The sequence below is a fragment of the Hydra vulgaris genome, chromosome 02 (genome assembly GCF_038396675.1).
Source record: "Hydra vulgaris chromosome 02, alternate assembly HydraT2T_AEP".
NCBI lineage: Eukaryota > Metazoa > Cnidaria > Hydrozoa > Anthoathecata > Hydridae > Hydra > Hydra vulgaris.
The window spans coordinates 20752808-20770686 of record NC_088921.1 but is presented as its reverse complement, the minus strand read 5'-3'; the positions used below and the strand labels follow the sequence as shown (position 1 = coordinate 20770686).

General features: G+C 29.9%; 2 non-coding genes and 1 pseudogene across 2 annotated transcripts; all 3 read right to left on the bottom strand.

The window, feature by feature from the left end:
• Positions 1 to 1923: 1923 nt before the first annotated feature.
• Positions 1924 to 2106, bottom strand: LOC136077332 (U2 spliceosomal RNA). Its single transcript, XR_010637024.1, has one exon. It is a non-coding gene; the product is annotated as a U2 spliceosomal RNA (small nuclear RNA).
• A 3423-nt stretch (positions 2107 to 5529) lies between these two features.
• LOC136077559 (U2 spliceosomal RNA) lies at positions 5530 to 5729 on the bottom strand. Its single transcript, XR_010637097.1, has one exon. It is a non-coding gene; the product is annotated as a U2 spliceosomal RNA (small nuclear RNA).
• Positions 5730 to 5900: 171 nt separating this feature from the next.
• Positions 5901 to 6102, bottom strand: LOC136077567 (U2 spliceosomal RNA; annotated as a pseudogene).
• Positions 6103 to 17879: the final 11777 nt, after the last annotated feature.

Below are 17879 nucleotides of genomic sequence, written 5' to 3'. Positions count from 1 at the left end.
ATCAATTGACCAACAAAAAGCCTTTGCTAAGATAATAGAGATTTCTTACTAAAAGTGCAACAAAAGTACAACTTGGGAAAGAATTTTATTCGAGCAATAAAAACAACAATAGAAAACACCCAATCCATCATTCTAAATAATGGTTTTATGAGTGCTCCTTTCAACGTTAGCAGGGGAGTAAGGCAAGGTGACCCATTCTCACTTATGCTATACTGCATTGCTGTTGAAACACTCGCTTTGGAAATAAACAAAAATACAAGTATTGATGGTATATCAATACCTGGTAATAAAAACGAGTTGAAGGTTATGCAATATGCCGACGATACAACCATCTTCGTCCAAAACCACACCTCAATAGACGCACTTTTTAAAAAACTCAGCAACTTTGAAAAAGCTACAGGCTCCAACATAAACAAAAACTAAAGCTCTAGCTTTAGGTAGCTATAACTATCTAGCATATGATAAATATGTCTAACAAAGGTATTACCAAAACTACAAAATATCGTGGACAAACAGCAATGGCCTAAAAATTCTGGGTGTAACTTTCTTAACAGACCTAGGCTATACAGCCAATTATAACTGGCAAAATGCCTTATTTAAACTAGAAAATAAAACAAAAACACTAAAATATCTGTGCAAATACCTTATGTAAATTAGAAAATAAAACAAAAACACTAACCTATCTGTGGCAGAGTGACTATGCCGAACCTGTCAAACGAGAAATCTTAAATCTTCCGACCAACAAAGGCGGAATTAGTATCTTAGAACCAACAAATAAATGTCTTTCCTTAAGAATAAAACATCTCTTCAACCTTGAAAAAGTAGAAAAACCCCACGAAGCCAACCTTTATACTACAATACTTAAAAGCATTCCATGAAACAAAAATTGCCTCCGAAAAATACACTCCCTGGAAATTTTTAACAAAAAATACCTTTCCGAAAGCTATAAATAACCCACCATTCTACATAAGTGATACTAATAATGTAATAAAACAAAACGAAAATTTGCTACTTATAAAACATAAAACAACTAAGAATATATACCAGTATCTGAAAGAAAATGATAACAATACATATATAACGAGACTACAAAAAAATTGGGAAATAAAACTTTAAAGACCGTTACCTTGGAATAAAATATGGAAAAGGTGTTTTAACTCGTTTGCTCAAGGCCCTAGTTAAAACACAATCTGGCGACTGCTACAAGAGAGCTTACCTAACTGACAAAGTTAAAAAATGGAAAAGAAACCGTGGACGTGGTCAGATTTCTTGCAAATCATGCAAAAAGCCAGAAGGCACTCTACACCCATTTATACAATGCAGAAAAGCAGGAAGCGTATGGCTCACTTATAAGAAAATATATGAAAAGCTGATATCAGAAAAGCCTTTCAATATTGTCCATACATTATTCTCGCTTAACATTGAAAACTTAAATAGAAACGACAAAATAGCAAAAATAACAACCACGCTAACACATATAATAACATCCGAACTATGGAGAGCGAGAAACAAACATGTTAAAGGAAACAAAATAATTCACTCAAAAATTATGATAGAAAACATCAAAAGAGAAATAAAATACATTTAGAAAATTAAAATTAACAAAGCGAAAGAAAAAAACAAAACTGAAGATTTCCCTACAATATTTTTAATAAAAAATGTAATTAGTGCCTACAAGAATGAAAATCTAGTCTTCAGTCTCTAACAATAAAAAATGCATAGAAAACAAAATTTTAAAAGTTACATCCAAGAGTCACTTTAAAAATACAAATTAAAACTAAAAAGCCTATAACCCCATGCTTATAAAAAATCAACAAAACAAAAAAAATCAATAAAAATATATTAAAAAAAAAATCACCATCATTAGCAGGTGAGACCATTAGCGATGTCGGACACTCTAAAAGTCAAGAATTTTTCTTATATTCAATCTGGGCCACGCTCAGCAGTAATGAAAAGCCGAGGCAACCCGTGGTCAGGGCAAAGTAAACCTATGATTCCATGACCTAATGCAAAAAATCAGATTAATATATAAGCCGGACTGCGCCGGCGTACCAGATATTAAACTGATAAGAACAGATACTTTTTTTTTTTTAATCAACTAGGGATACCTGCAACTGATACCAGGCTTACACAGGGTCCTAGATAAAAGTTTGTTTTTTGTTTATTTAGAAAGGTAATATTTTTTTATTGCTTACTTAAAAGGGTTTAATACAGCCACCAAGCCGAAAATAAGAAGCACTTATTTTAAAGATATTTTTTCAAAGATAATTAAAGATATTTGTTAAGAAGTTAAAGATATTTCTTAAGTTTTAGGATAATTTCATAATTTTTATTTTAGTTTTTTAAATCTAATTTTTAATTTTTGTTTATGTATTTTTTGGTTTTAATTTATTATTATTGTTATTATATCTTTTAAATATATTTTTCTACTACCATTCGTCACGGTTGTTTATTAAATTTTTTGGCTTTTGATTTTGTTCTATTTTTTCTTGTTCATATATTTTTCGTTTTGCTAATTTTTGTTCCTCATACTATTGTCGTCTTTCTAATTTTTTTTTTTTTATACTACGCTCTTCGATACCGAACATACTTTTTTAGATCTTTTTCGTTGCAATTACTTTTATCGAAACCGAAAAAGAAGTTTGCGTTATAACACCATATTTCGCAGTAACTCATAGTTTCAAATTCACTTGGGAGTACAACTCCAGATACATCAATATCTTTTCGCTCTTGTTTATAATCACTGCCGTAGTTTTGCATAGGTTGTTCTCCTTGTACTTCTTCAGTTGGTGTGTTAGTTATTTGCGGCATTTCTTCTTCATTACTAGTGTCTGATATTTTAGGTTTAGGTGCAGAGTTTTCTATAATGTTAGTTTCATTTATAACAGGCATTAATTTTTTTTCTTAATACTTTTTCAGTTTCTTGCAAACCTTGAGAAAAACTCTATATTTCGCAAGATTTCGAGTTTCACATTTTGAAGCTATTCTGTTAAAGGCCTACTCGTCTGTGCACTTAGTTACAAATAAGTCTACGGGTTGTTCCTCTACATCTTTCATCGTCTCTCTAGGTATTTCTGCGTCTTCCTTTTTTTGTTCGTTTACTTTCTCTTCCTGAACTACACTTCCTGCTCCGTCCTGTCTAGTTTATATAGCTCTAATATTGTACCCCATAAGTTCTAGTTGTCAAGGTCTTGGACGCTCTAAATTGTCCATAACGGCCACTATAACTCAGAGAAATATGGCGTTTTAAATTTGCGAGGATGCCTGAAAACTGGCCTTGTGTGGATGTGTTTTCTATATCCCAGTTCCTCTAATGCTTTCCCTACGGGAAGAAACTATTTTTTCTAGTGGAAATTTAATAACAGACACCGCTACTCGCTTGGATATGTTTCTAGAAGGTGTGGAGTTGTGAAAACGGTAGAGCTTACCTTTTAGAGTAAGACCTTTTTCTTGTAAAAGGTGTTTTGCTTTGTCAGATCTCATGACTATTTCGATCTCTCCGTCTCGTCCTCCGCAATTTTTGTGTCCAATATACTCAAAAAAAAAGTTTTTTAAAGTGGCATGTCCGTTTGATGAAAAGCTGTTGCTTGTGCATAGGTTTTTACTTTAAGGTTGTTGTCAATAACGCTTAGGAGTAATGGACTTTTTAAAGCCATGGTTAATAATACACTACGTGTATGTTTATTTCTTAAAAGATTATAACGGCCAGTAAACCGTAAAAACTAAAACGAAAAAAACACTAAAACCCAATCACACTTAAACTCCTACAAGCAAAAATTGTTGTACCAGCAACCCGTTATAGGGGTAAGGCAAACCCTTAGTAATCACACTAATGAGGCACGTAGACCTCACTTAAGGTAATCACAAGATCAGTTAAATGCGTAAGATCAAAAATCGAGAACAGATACTTTTTTTTTTTTTTTTAACTATTTTTGAGTCCAAGGCACTATATATATTTATACAATTTTATGGTTTTGTGTTTTTTATAATTTTTTGTTTTTATTTTTGTTTTAATGTTTTATATTTGTATTTTTGTTTTAATGTTTTATATTTTTATTGAGCCATTTAAAGTTTAAAAAGTAACTCTCGGTTGTGACTTTTTAGCACTTGTAACAGCTTATTTTTATTTATTTATTATTGATAGTTTATTTGTACTTTAAATGAATTTCGGATTTTTTGCTTCGAATATAGTTGGTTTTGTATAGATATATTTTTTTATTCTTGTAGCTTTTGCCTTTTTTGTTTTTTTATTTGGTTTATTTGTTGTTTTTGACGTCTTTCCTCTTGTTTTGTTTTTGTGGTTTTTAATAAACATAGTAAATTCTTTTCTTCGTTGATCCCATTCCCCTTTTTTATGTGCTACGTAATTTCACTCATTTTTAGATAAGTAGTCTTCTTCGTCGTAGTTTTCAAATTCTTTTTTATTATAAGAATACGTTTCGCCTGAATCCATAGTTTTAAAAAAGTTGGCGTCAACATCCGTTTTCCTTTTTGGTCTTTTTCGAGTAGTCTGTAGTTACTGCGCTCTGCGTCGTACTCGTCCCATTCAGCCTTTATATACCTCTTTAGTTTATTTAATTCTTCATCCTAACAGTTATATCTGTAAAAATATTTAAAATCCAATTAAATTCTACCAGTTCAAAATGGTTCATGTCTTCAAGTACTTGAAGTATAGTAACTTCTCCTTCTTCCAAATCTTTTGTTGATATATTATCCATAATACCTTTTTTAGTTGTGATATTGTTTTCACTTTTAGTAATTTGAGGTGCAAAATCATTTGGATTTGCAACCTTTCTTAATTCTATCGTTTCTATGGTTGGAGTTGATTTTTCTTTATTAATTAATATTTTATTTGTTTCTTTTTTCTCTATTTCAGGTTCAATTTTACTTCCTGTTCATTCCTTCTCTACTCTATCAGTTCATGGTATTTTTTGTGTTTCAATTTCGTTTAAATTAGTTTTTTGTTGATCTTGTCCTGTATAGACGATTCTGAGATTATATCCCCTTATTCTTAGGTATCGAGGAATTGGTTTAAAAATGTTGTCAATAATGACAACTAAAATGCCGGAGAAGTACGGTGTTTTATTCTTTGGTGTTTTTTAAACACTGGTCTTGTGTGAATATGTTTACCATAGCCACAGTCTTCCAGCGCTTTCCCGACCGGAAACTCCTTTTTTTCTAGAGGTAATCTAATTACGGATACCGCGATACGTTTGCTAATATTTCGAGTTAGAGTTGAATTATGAAAACGATGTATCACACCGTTAACACAAAGACCATTTTTCTTGGAGCAACAATTTTGCTTTGTCGGATTTCATGACCAGCTCAATCATAGTTCCGTTACGAATAATCTGGAAACCCTCCAGATCATTATTTAGACCTGCATCCTTGATAGCCGATAAAATATTAAGTTCTGAACTATTTTGAGTCTTATGACTCAAAAGAGTCTTACCTAAAACGCTGTACCAAGTAGGTTGGTTCGATGATTTTATAGCTTGACAACAGCTTTTAGTGGTGGCAATACTGCCTATATTGTCAGTATCAATTTCTAATGAATTTGAATCCATACTAGTAATACACTACGTGTATTAATTACTTTTTTTATTCTCGGTCACTCAAAAACACTCTAAAAAATCACACTACCTGCGACAGACTAAAATTGCCTTCAAACTAAAATTGCATGAGAACAGTTACTACACTTGATCTTAGCCATTAGGCCGAGAAGCGATAACTGAACACTGCAGACATAGTCGGACTGACGCCGTCTTTAAAAATGTACTTGTAGTTTAAATTAGTACGTCTAACCATTTTCGTCCTCGTCATCATCGGCAGAATCATCATCATAAGCAGCTGAGACCATTGACGATGTTGAACACTAAAAGTCAGAAAATTTTTTTATTTTTATTCTGGCCGCGCTAAGCAGTAGTGCAAAGCAGAGGCAACCCGTGGTCAGGGAAAAGTAAACATATGATCCCATGACCTAACGCAGAAAATCAGATTAATATATGAGCCGGACTGTGCCAGCTTACCAGAAATTAAACTAACAAGAACTTTTTGTATTTTGTTTTTGGTGATAATTACATATATTTCATTATAAAGTATTTATAACAGAAGTATATTTACAATGTGAGGGAATCCTGTGAAATATTGTGTATTTTATTTTGTTTTTAGTTTCGCTTGCTTTTATTTATTAGTTTTATGATTTTTTCTTTATTTATTTATGTTTTTGTTGTGAATATTACTAAAACGAAAAGCGATATTAAAAAACATTGATTAAAAAAATTTTTTAATTAATACCACAACAAGTCTTAAAGGAAGTATAAACAAAATAAAACATATTAACATTTCAAATATATATGTCTGATTATAACCCCAGAATGTTAAAAAAAGTTCACACATCCATTAAAACCACCGGGTTTTGCATGACGTTTAATATGATTTCATGTTTCTGGCTTACCATAACTTTGAAGTTATTACGTTGGCCAGGGTTAAAGCTATTTTAGCAGGGTGGTTTTTCTTTGACAAGTGGTCTATATTTGTCAGAAAGATCGCACGAACTATGTTACAGTTTTGCTCTGATATGAGCTTTTCATAAACATTTTTGAAAGTCTTAGCTTTTTTGCTGTAGATAAACGGGTGTACAGTGTTTTCCACTGCACAGCAGGTTTTGCAGTTAGCGTTTCCTAGTCCTCTGTTTTTTCTTCCACTCTGAATTTTCTCAAGAGTCGGAAGCGAGTTTGTTAGTATTCTCCAGAGGACGTTTTTGCTAGGTCCGCTGGCATAGGATTTAAAACTGTTCTCCCATATTTTTCTCCACGCAAGTGATTGTTGAGGATATGCATATACTCAACTTACTCATGTAGCTGTTATTTAAAATAATAGACTGAGTATTTTTTATTGTTTGTTTCATGGCGCTAATAAATTTATTGCCTAGATTGAATTTCTGAAGAGTTTTGACCAGAAAGCTCCTGTCGATTTTGTCAAAGACTTTTCCTGGTCAATTGCAATCAGGACACTATCAATAATATTCTCGTGTATTCTATCAAGTCTCTTAACAGACAAATGTTGGAGAATATGTTTGTTCCCGATACCGAGCACGTTTGCGACGGTGAGGATAGTGTTGAGTACCTTTGATAGCTACAATGCGAGGGCTATTGTAGCTATTTTATAGTCCGCGCAGAGCAGGAATATCGGTCGCCAGTTCTGCAGCGCAGTTAGGTCTCCTTCTTTAGAAAGAAGACTTATCAGCGCCGTTCTTTGGGACCATGACAGCGCGTTGTTCACTTTAAAGACGTTAGCATTCATAAGAACGGTTAGTTCTTCTCCCTAAACATCTCAGCATTTTTGATAGAGTTCTACTGGGAGGCCGTCTATCCCTGGTGTTTTGTCTTTGTTAAAGACATGGCCGCTTTTAAAAGCTCATCACTGCTAAACGGGATGTTTAAGAACGCACTTTGATCATCCGAGAGCGAACTGGTAATGTTGTTCAAAAATTGGTTTTGCCTTTCTGTATTAAGCGTTTTTTCTTTGTATAAGTTTTTGTAAAATTTTCTGATTGTTTCAATTATATCAACGGTGTCCGTTTGCATGTAATCGCCATCATTAATTTGATTTATAACTTTTTTTTTTTGGTAATTTTTTTCCATGTAAAAGAGAGCTTTGGAAGATTTTTCGCCCTTCTCTGCTAGGTTTTATTTCGTTCTGACAAAAACGCCCCCGTCGTAGAAGAGTTCTCGACGCTGAGATTTTAGGTTTTTAAGTGTTTCCAAGTCTTTTTCTGGTTTTTAATTTTAATTTTTTTTCCAAATATTATTTTGTTTGCATTTCAGTTCGCGCTTTTTTCTTTTAAATGTTTCTATAGCAATCAACTTTATGCGGGTTTTTGTAATACCCCACTATTGATTGCTATTGATGTAATTGTTTTTATTATTTCTTTTTTTTTGAAATCGCTTTTTTCGCTTCGAAAGCGTGGTCGCCTGATAGAAAAAAAATTAGGTGCCAGAAGCCCGGGCCTCTCTCACTCTTGTTAAAGAGTATAAGAGTACAGCCAAAGACTCTGTGATCACTCAGTTTGTTCTCTATTATGGCGCATTCACAGTTCCTCGAGGTCATTAAAGGAACGTAGATTATATCGATTCTTATTTTGAAACTTTTGTCTGGTTTTTCATAGGTAAAGTTAACTTTGTTTGGATTACTCTTGCGAAATACGTCAGCTAAATCAAACTTTTCGCAGAAGTATCCTAAATTGACTCTACCCTGTGTATTATTTTTGTTAAAGAGATCTCCTCCCTCCCTGTGTAAATAGGGGTTTTCAGCCATGTTAAAGTCACCCGCGAGGATCATATAATCCGATCCTCGCGCGTGATTTTTAACCTGGTTAAAAAAAAGTTTTTAATGTTGAGGATCAATAGGTCCGTATAAGTTAATTGTTCTTAATATTAAGTGTTTAAAAAAAAAGATTGGCAGGAAGAATTCTCCCGCTGTCGTCTTGGCTAATTTCGTTAAATATATGTTTATTTTTAGATAGAATGGCAACACCCTGCTCTTTTTGGTTTTCGCTATTCCAAATAGAACTACCATTTGTTTGGTGTTTTCATTTTAAACTCCATTTGTTGTTGCATTCTTTGGTACTATGCATTTCTTGCAAGCATATCACGTCATAGTCCGAATTTTTGAGGAGTTGAAATATTTTGTTACGTTTGGTCTCGGTTTGGAGACCATTCACGTTCAGCGTTAGAATTCTAACTTCAATTTTTCATGAGAAAGTTGTTTTAAGAGATTGATTTAAAAGAAATTCAGATTGGAAACATTAAATTAAAAAACTTAGGTTGGGTTTCAATAAACAAACTTCGTAAAAAGTGAATAATAACAAATTAAAACATTCTCACCGAGGCCCGAACCGGTCTTTTCTTTTTCTGTGCGCCGTTGCGTTTTTTTTTTCCGTTAACGGCGGCTCCCAAATTAAACGGTGGCTCCCATTTTCGATAAAAGTAACTTCGAAACTAAACAAACAACGCATAAAACAACATTGAAACTAAACGAACAGCATCATGCAGAAATATTATAATTACAAGATTGGCTGAACAAGCTTTCGCGGTGAATTTAGAATTAAGAAAATGCATGAATTAGAAGGTTTGAATGTGGAAATATATGATAATAATATATATATCTATATATATATATATATGTATATGTATATATATATATATATATATATATATATATATATGTATGTATATATATATATATATATATATATATATATATATATGTATATATATATATATATATATATATATATATATATATATATATATATATATATATGAATATATATATATATATATATATATATATATATATATATATATATATATATATATATATATGTTCTTTATGTAGCAGTTTGATTGTTTGTTTTTAAAATTGCTAAATAATGTGTTTACAGGGGATAAAGGAGAAACATTTGTTTGCAGTATATAAATTTATCGGACCAATATAGCTGATAACATATAGTGAAACTAAATTAGCTGTTCAAAAAGGGCAGGAAAGTTGGATGGTAATGTTTTATAAAGGAGGTCGAGACAAATACATTATAGTTCTCATCTAGGAATTAAACTGTTTTATCAGATAATTAGCATTTCAGAAAGAACTGTTGCAAACAAAATAAAAGCATTGTATTTATTGATGATATATAATTTCATTTTTGGACAGGAAAGATTAAAACAGATGTAAATTTAATCGTAAGTCAAGTAAAATAAAAATAAAAAAAGTTAAAGATGTGATGGATGGATCTTTGGGATTTTGATTTGGAGAAAAACCTTTAGTTTTAAAACCATCATCATCACTACATCTAGAAAGGTGGTGTAGTAGGTATTGAGATATTTAGGTGTTAAATGTGTATCTTATTTAAGCTATGTATGAAAATATAACAACGGCAATTAAAACAAAAGATGGAGAGTGAGAGCGATTTTATGCTTTTATGAGCAATCAAAATACCAGAAAGTGGCCATGTGTAGGAAAGAAGTTGGAGCACACTATTGTTTGACAGTTTGTAAACACTAGTTTCATAAAGGATGTAGTGGTATACAAGGTTTAAATAACATCATTTGTTTCGATTATATAACAATTTTTTTGGTAAATACTGATAAGGTAACTTTTATTACAAATGGGTTAGCTCAACATAAGAAGCATTAAGGTTAAGAGGAGATATACCTAAGATATACCATTATTATCTGCACTTCTAATATGAAAAGTGTAAAAACAACACCTATATTTACGTTTAAGAACTCTGTTTGATACGTGTTATTTTACAACTTGTATATAAACTTATCGTAATTAACAAAACTCCGTTTGGATAATTATCTACAAAATAGTTTAGTACATATTTACACTAACGAGTTATAAACGCTTTAAATTATAATAGCGTATTCAAATAAGCGATTAACAAAAAAGTTCATCAATAAAGATTGAAGCAAAGCTATACATCTGTTCAGAGTATTCTGATAGTTGGCAGTGAAACCTGGGCAATGAAGGTTTGTGATAGAATAGCATTTGCTGAAAAATAACATATATTACATTTATTGAAAAATAACATATCAGTGATGTATATAGACTTATTTTAAAATAGTATTTGGTTTGGGTTCTTAAAAATTTGGCCAACAAACAGGTTGAAGTTAAAAATAAATATAATTCAAATATAACTTTATGAAGAACATGGTTATTCAAGGCTGTTTTGAGGATTTTATTTTTCCCTAGACTGAGGGTTAAGATTAAAGCAGCAATAAGTTTTTCTCATTATTCCTCATTTTCTCATTATTTAGGTTTAAAGCACGCGAAAATGTAATAAAAAATATTTGATATATAATATATATTATAATATATATATATATATATATATATATATATATATATATATATTATATATAACATTCTCTATGGAGCAGCACATAAAATTTTTCGTTCATTTACAAAACACTTGCTAAACACTTCACTATATTCGTCCATATCTTACCAAATATGCTTACCAAAGTATTTGCCTGTGGCATTGTAAACACTCAAATTTATTAATGCAACAGTCTATCTGAACGTTCTCAAAAAAAAATTAAACAAACTATAACATATGCAAAATAATTTAGCTTTATATTGTACGTCACTTTTTTCTATTTACAATCATGAAATGTATAATATATATATATATATATATATATATATATATATATATATATATATATATATATATATACATATATATATATATATATATATATATATATATATATATATATATATATATATATATATATATATATATATATATATATATATATATATATATAGTGAGAGAGAGAAATACATTTTATTCACACTTATTGATGATAGCTGATTCACTTTTTTTATTTTTATAAAGTTTAATGTTAATTAAAAAAATTTATTAAACTATTAAGCTCTTCCTCAAGCTTTTACTTTTTCCATGTTACTAACAACTTTGTTTAAAATGGCTCAAAATTTACTGGTAAAAAAAATAAATTTTCTTTTTCTTTAAATTTCTATCATCACTTTTTCAGTGCATGTTTTGACTTTGGTTATCAGTTAATACCACAGGCGTAGGAAAAGAATTGCCAGCCTTTTTCATATTCAGTCAAAGACGGTTACATCTACCCCTCCCCTCAAATCCTAAACTCTAGCAGTTAGATACATTTGGTTTAGTTAACGTATCAAACAGCTATTACATTCCAAAACCACTGAGTAAAATTATAATGTATATTGTATTAAAAAGTGTTCTATGTATGTTTAGTTAAATATTTACAATGTACTAATACATTATATTACTAATATATCAGTTAATTATTTACAAATAAAGTAAAAAATATTGTTGAAATTGAAGGTATTACCTTTGGATTTTAAACCAGTAATTATTTTTAAAAATTAGATTGTAATGTTATTGTGTTTATTAGCAAAATAACTCAAAAAACAGTTTTAAATTAGGATACTATGGCTAGAAAGTCTCATTGCACCTCAGCTGAGCTATTAGTAAATCAACGAACTAAAAACAGTTGAAAGTCATATAGAGATTATTATATATAGAAAGTCATATAGAGATAATTTAGCGTTCTGTTGGAATGGTTCAAAATGCTCTTAAATCACTAAAGTGTGTTGAATCTAGAGGTTGCAAAAAAGTATCAACACCAAAAGTGTGGATGTTTCTCATCATTTGGTATTGCTCCCTTTTTTTTTAAACAGACACGACAGCTAATATTTATACTAAAATACTTCAAGAAATAATGCTTCTTTACGCTGATGACAACATGCCAATACTCGATAATGATAATGATACGCATACGGTTTCCATCACTAAGAGATGGTTCCAAAATAATGGCATAAAACAATCGGAGTGGCCAGCACAATTGGCAGATTTAAATCCAATTGAAAATTTATGGAAAATTGTAAAACACGATAATGATAATGATAAGCATACGGTTTCCATCACCAAGAGATGGTTCCAAAATAATGGCATAAAACAATCGGAGTGGCCAGCACAATTGGCAGATTTAAATCCAATTGAAAATTTATGGAAAATTGTAAAACACGAGGAAAAGCCTATGAACAAAAAGGATCTGTGGGAGGCTGTACAAGTATCATGGAACTCTATTTCTCCATTAACATGCAATAAATTGGTTAACAGCATGCCCAAAAGATTAGTCAATGTTAAAAATAATAAAGAACACACAACCAAATATTAACTACTTATCTTAGATGTTGTAATCGATGAAACTTTTGCAAAAAAGTTGTTAGTTACATGGGAAAAGTAAAAGGGAACTTGATATTTTTAAAAAAATATAAGAAGTAATATTAAACTTTATAAAAACAAAAAAAGTAATATCATATATGCATATGTATATATACATACATACATATATATACATACATACATACATATACATACATACATACATACATATATATATATATATATATATATATATATATATATATATATATATATACATACATATATATTATTAAGTAGATTTGTTTTCTTTTGGTAGTAGGGCTGACGAAACTTCAGGATGAAAACGAAAATTATGACGATGGCGAAGTTATTTGACGACTAAATATGATTATCGTTTTTCATTTTCTGTGCGAAATTTTGTTTTATTTTTAATAGTTATGGGTCTGATGCCACAGCCTAAAAATGCAATTATTAGGCTGATTGTTGGCCATCTATTCACCTTATTTTAGAGCAATTGAGAAAGCATACACAAATTAAAGAAAATTAAATTAAATTTTTCTGTAGAAATTGTCGATTAAATTGTTTATAACTTGAATAAGTAAATATTTCTGAATAGGATATTTATTAATGAAGAAAATGTCATAAAAACTGAATATTTAATCTCAATATCTTAATAAAACTCAACATCACGCAAATTTATTTCTTGATGACTAAATGTTTGTAACTTTAAAATTTTAAAATAAATGACTTTTTTGGTTTGTTTTACAATATTGTTTGGAAAGTGGTAAACGTTGTTGTGTTATATATGTTTGTGTTTTGATTGTGGGATTTTTGGCTCAAACAATTAGGCCTTAAACAGAACGTAATAAATAACTTAACTTTGTCGTCTTTTGCAATGGAATGTAACAACTATATAGACTAATTCAACTTTTGTTTTGATAGTTTTATTTGGTCAAAATAAAAGACTTATTCAACTTTAGTTTTGATAGTTTTATTTGGTCAATGAAAACAGATTGCTATTCATTCAGTGTTGAATGTGTAGTGTAGTTGTGCAACACATTCAGGGATGAATGTTTAGTTTAGCACACAGTGTAGTTGTGATATTAATTTTAGGGGGGAGGGGTCATATTTGCCCCGGCTTTGTTTTATAATTCAGCACTTTGTTCATTGAGCAGAAGCTAATTTTATATGTAATGATTTTTAATAGTGATATCATTTTTAGTAGTGATTTTAATAGTGTAATAACTATGAGTCCTTTGAAAAACATATTTGACAACGGAGGAGATAAATTTATTCAAGCAGAAGAAGGGTTAGCAAATATAGTTCATACTAGCGAAAACGTTGACATAAGTGAACCACTTTCAATTGCATCGCTCGAATCAGACTTGAAATTTAATGGTCTAAAAACACAAATGAACTTTTTGAAACTGCGTTAGAGATGTTTGCATTTGCTAATATTAAAATCAATGCTGTTGAGGGGACAACTCAATGTTTCAAGGCAGATATTTCTGCATTACTTTCAAATGAAAAAAAAGCTGAAACATTTTTAAAAATTACTGCGAAAGAAATCAAGAAGTCTTAAAGGTTGCAACATCTAGGTAATGAGATACGACAACAACAAATTTGTAATGTATCTGTTTGAAGTAATATCAATAGGGTAAAATGACAAAATTTTGAACTTATCTTAACAATTTTATTTTTAAAAAGATGGTAATAAATAAACCTATTAGACAGTTATACATTGTTAGAAAGATGAGCCTTTCAAGCAATCGGGGTATAATTTTATTTATTTTTTAAAATGAAAATTCCGCAGACGAATACTACAGCCGTTTTTCAAAACGCCTTTACTTCAAAAAAATCATAATCGACTTTTTTTACAAAACAAGCTAATATAAATGATAACAAACGTTATAAAATAATTAAAAAAATTATAAAAAAGTTCATAAAAATCACTAGTTTCGAAAAGCGCTTTAAAAATAATATCTGCTTTTAATTTCGTTACTTTTTTTCAAAACACCTTACGTTTTGCTTTGGGAAAAATGATTCGACTACACTCTGTTTTGAAATTTCTAATTCACGTGGTAACAACACTAACAATTACACGGAGGCGCAATTTTTAGTTATGAAAGACTTAATTTAGCAAAGAGTAAAAGCATATAATGTTAAAGCACTATTTAACAGTTTTATTGACGAATTAGACCAACGTTATAAAAATAAAATGTTATCTGCTGCTAGCGGATCTTTTGATAGCTATAATACTCCTCGATACTTTGGTAAACCCCAAAAAAAGAAAGGAGTAATCGGATTTGTAAAGCCAACCACCGAGCATATCAGTTCAATATTACGTAATACACAAAATATCGAAAGCAACATATTTGTTGTTCCTAGTGCGTCTGGAAAAAAAAACTATACGGTAGATATGAATATTGGAATATTCGAATGTCGAGTAGGTGGAAATGGCGCTCCGTGTTAACATCAATTTGTGCTATGATCTAATGGCATTTCAAACAGTTTGAACTTTATGCAGGTATTCAACATTGACCAAAGAAAATATCTTGCTGAAATTGCGCTAAGGAAGAGTTTACCAAGAGAGTTTTATGAAAACACCGATAACGATATAAGCAAAAATAATTTTGAAATAAATTTATGTATAGAGTTAAATGAAAGCACCAGTAATGTTGCTAACAATGTTGAAGCTTCGAACATTTGTGAAAAAGATGATACATTGAAGGACAAATCCAAAATCGCTGTTGGAGATAAACCACTTTTACTTGGCATAAAAAAAATTTAAAGAAAGAGTTGAAAAATGAGTTCGAGTTTACTTACAACAAATTTACACACATTCGGTACGCAGCAAACTAGCTGAAAGAATAACTATGTATGCACGTCTTTGAAAAAATACCAAGAAAATAAAATTAACGTCCAGCCGGAGGCAGTGAAACGTCGTCAAACAAATAACGGGGGAAAAAGGGCTTTACAAAAAGAAATTACATTATTTCTTAGGCCCTTGATCACCATCAAAAAATGAAATCATAAGTTTGCTGAGAACGTTAAGAATAACGAACCCGTCGCTAAAAAACCAGGACGCAGCTTAATGACTTGAATTAATAAATATATTAACGTTCACTAAACAAGTTCGTAGTTTCACTGTTATCTCTTTTAATAATTATATTTATCTGAGATAAATATACTTATGAATATATTTTATACTTTTATTTATGAAAATGACGAGTAGAAAGTCATTATTTGTTGAAAACGATTTGTTGTTGTTAGACTCATAACATAATTTAAATAAAATAGTGAACCAAAATAGAATAATGATGATAAAGTTTGGTATTCCATAAAGTACAACAAGATTTAAATTTAAAATAGAAGCATGAGATTATTTGCTATCTTGCGCACATTTTAGTATTACATAGCTTTATTACATAATTAATTTATTTAAATCTAATTAATTTATTTCATGATTTTCGTAATTTATTCAAACCGGGGATGCAGGCGAAGCAAAAAATATTAAGACATTTATTAAAAGTCTTCTGTTAATAAAATAGAAAATTTCAAATGTCATTTACAAATTTTCAAATAAATTATTTTCTATATAAAAAACCAACAAAAAATAACAGACACTCAAAAAAAAAGCATCTATTACAAAAATATAAAAACAGAAAAAAGCCCTATAAAGTGTTTGTTTGACCTCTTTATAAAGATAGCTCTAGAAGTTGGTTAATGTGTATTACTTGTTTTTCATTTCGAAAGTCAATACCAATAAAATTAATTATAAAAAAAATGATTAAAAAATATTAGAGTTTAACTCTAAGTTTAAATAAATAAATGTGTGATGCAATCCTAAAAAGAAACATTTTTAAACATACTACTATATCAGATATTTACATAAAAGCAAAATAATATATACAAGGACCAATATGTGATTTATATAAGTAGAGTATGTGGCCAGGTAGTGAGCAAGATAAAGTGGGGGTAACATTACCAGAGCCTTATTTTGCAATCAATTGTATTTCATAGGGAAAACCATATTACATTGTTTAAAAAAAGTTTAGTCACTAAATGCATATGTCATTATAGAAATAATGTACAACAATCAAATCATTAAAGTCACCAATAACAACAATATTGACTGCTAGATAATCAATTTTAAGTTACAAAGAGGAAGACCAATAGACAATGAAAAGAGCTGACAGACAAAGAGGAAAACTGATGGACAGAGAGAAAAGCTGATGGCAAAAGAGAAAGGCTGATGTACAAATATAAAAGCCGGTGGACAAATTGAAAGGCTGATGGATGAAGAAAGTGTTTTGTCAATTTGATTATTAATATCATAAACTAAAGTGCTTGAGTAAGAAAAAGTACCATCATTTCCTTTCATAGAAGAGGAACAAGAAAGAACAAAGACAAAGATGATTAGGTAAAAAGTTCTAGTTACAAAATCACATAAAACTAGGAGAATTCCAACCAGATTTTAAATGAAATATATTAATTTATATCTTACACAAAAAATTTACTATTGGCATCATTGCAAATCAAAGGGATAATAGCCATTAATATTTTAAAGATGAATTAGAAAATATTAAAAGAAATAAACATAGTTAACAAAATAAATACAATTAACAATATATTTAAGGAGCTTTAATATTTACATAAAAATATTTTCAATTTATTTCACTTAACTTTTGGATTCACACTTGAAATCAGAAAAACTATAAAACATTGTTTCTTTTTCGTGCCTCTCTGTTATGCTGTTCTTTAACATGTCTTTTTAAATTTTTGTTAGCACCGAAAGACTTGCTAAAAGAATGGCATTCAAAAACTTTTCCGTATGACTTCTGATGCCGGTTAAATTCTTTTTTTAAATACTTTGCCACATTAACAAGAAATGCTTGCTTTTTTGTGTTGACTGACAAGTTTCTTGTAATGCTAAAAATAAACATGTAAAGAGTTGCATTAACAATGCAGTAATTTTACTTTTGTTACTTTTAAGGTTGACTTTTTTTATTTTGTAATGAGTTACTTTCAGAGATAAGTACAAAAGTATTTGAATTACATTGGTTAGAACCTATTGTATAACACAAACAATATCCAGGCCCAAATGATTTAGGTTGTGAGGGACTTTTTTGAAAAGTCTTGCATC